Source organism: Lissotriton helveticus, chromosome 8 (genome assembly GCF_964261635.1).
Source record: "Lissotriton helveticus chromosome 8, aLisHel1.1, whole genome shotgun sequence".
NCBI lineage: Eukaryota > Metazoa > Chordata > Amphibia > Caudata > Salamandridae > Lissotriton > Lissotriton helveticus.
Genome location: NC_136069.1, coordinates 1,665,453,592 through 1,665,455,566, shown reverse-complemented (window position 1 = coordinate 1,665,455,566; position 1,975 = coordinate 1,665,453,592).

Sequence of the window (1,975 nt, the reverse complement as noted above, 5' to 3'; positions counted from 1 at the left end):
ACCTTGTGTCAAGGGGGTATTCCATGCAGCCACCACATGTGTGGTGCTTGGGCGCTGACATGCAACCACCCAGGGAATTACACAATGCAGCGAAGCAACTTTACTTGCTGTGGTGCATTGCGTGATTTCTTTGTATATCTGGGCCATGTATTTTATCTTGCTGTGAACTATATGCATTGCTGCTTATTGCCCCTTTTTATATCACTGCTTGAACTTGCTGTGATCTTGGAACTGGGCTACAACTCTGGATTGATCACCTGGGTAGATGTACTGCAAGAGACCGGTGATCCTACTGCCTTGAGTCCACTGTAGGCCAGTCTCTGAGGCCAACCTCTCGGAAGGACCATGTCCACTTTTACTACAAAAATAAACTGCATCTCTTCAGCATACCTGTCTCTGTCTACCTTGCCTTTCTCTTTAAATGTTCCCTCTCTTTCTGCATCACTTTTCTCTACTTCACATCTGTCTTTTAACTGCTCTGCCTTGCTGTACCTCTTTACCTCACCAATCACTAATTCCTGTATTTGTCTTTCTGTCCCTATCTCAGACTACACCTATGTCACTTCTCTCTGCAACCCTCTATGGCCCCCTGTACCTCATCCAACGGCGGCCTGTCCTTTCGGGCTGAGGGTCCCACCTGTCGGCAGACATGAAGAGTGTCTGTCACTCTGAGCAAAGGTCAGCCTGACAGACAGTCTTCATGTTCTGGTCAGGCAGCCGGGCGCTGTAAATGTGCTAGATGCACCGATGCCTTTGCTGACTAAGCCGCAATTTGCTGGGGTGAAGATTTCACATCCCTGTGGGTGTGACCTCATCATCCCTGCAAAGCGCCTCAAGGTCATCCCCCTCATGATGAGGGGGTGCGTCACTGATATCCTCAGAGCCTCCTCACTTCAGTTTTAAGCTCTGAAGGGCCCAAGACTGAGGGTCAATCAGTGACGTTGGTATCTCTCTTTCTATCTCTCCATAACTCACCTCTGTATCTTTCTTTCTTTCTCTCTATACCTCATGTCTGTATCTCTCTTTCTATCTCTCTATAGCTCACTTCCGTATCTCTCTTTCTATATCTCATGCCTGCATCTCTTTGTATCGCTATACCTCACATCTGTATCTTTCTATACCTCACCTCTATATCTTTTGTTCTTTCTCTCTATACTTCATGTCTGTATCTCTCTCTCATGTCTGTATCTCTCTTTCTATCTCTCTATAGCTCACTTCCGTATCTCTCTTTCTATATCTCATGCCTGCATCTCTTTGTATCGCTGTACCTCACATCTGTATCTTTCTATACCTCACCTCTATATCTTTTGTTCTTTCTCTCTATACTTCATGTTTGTATCTCTCTCTCGTGTCTGTATCTCTCTCTCACCTCTGTATCTCTCTATCTCTCCATAACTCACCTCTGTATCTCTCTTTCTATCTCTCTTTACCTCACTTCTGTATCTATACCTCACATCTGTATCTCTCCATACCTCACCTCTATATCTTTCTATACCTCACCTCTATATCTTTCGTTCTTTCTCTCTATACTTCATGTCTGTATCTCTCTCTCATGTCTGTATCTCTCTTTCTCTCTCTCTATACCTCACATCTGTAACTCTCTTTCTAGATCTCTATACCTCACCTCTGCATCTCTCTTTCTATCTCTCTATATCTCACCTCTGTATCTCTCTTTCTATCTCTCTATATCTCACCTCTGTATCTCTCTGACTCTCACGTCTGTTTCTCTATCTCTCTATACCTCACGTCTGTGTCTCTGTTTCTATCTCTCTATCCCTCACCTCTGTATCACTTTCAGTAGTTGTATACCTCACCTCTGTAACTCTCTTACTCTCTCTATATACCTCACCTCTGTATCTCTTTCGATCTCTATACCTCACATCTGTATCTCTATTTCTAGCTATCTATACCTCACATCTGTTTTTCTTTCTCTCTCTCTATACCTCACCTCTGTGTCACTTTCAGACACTGTATA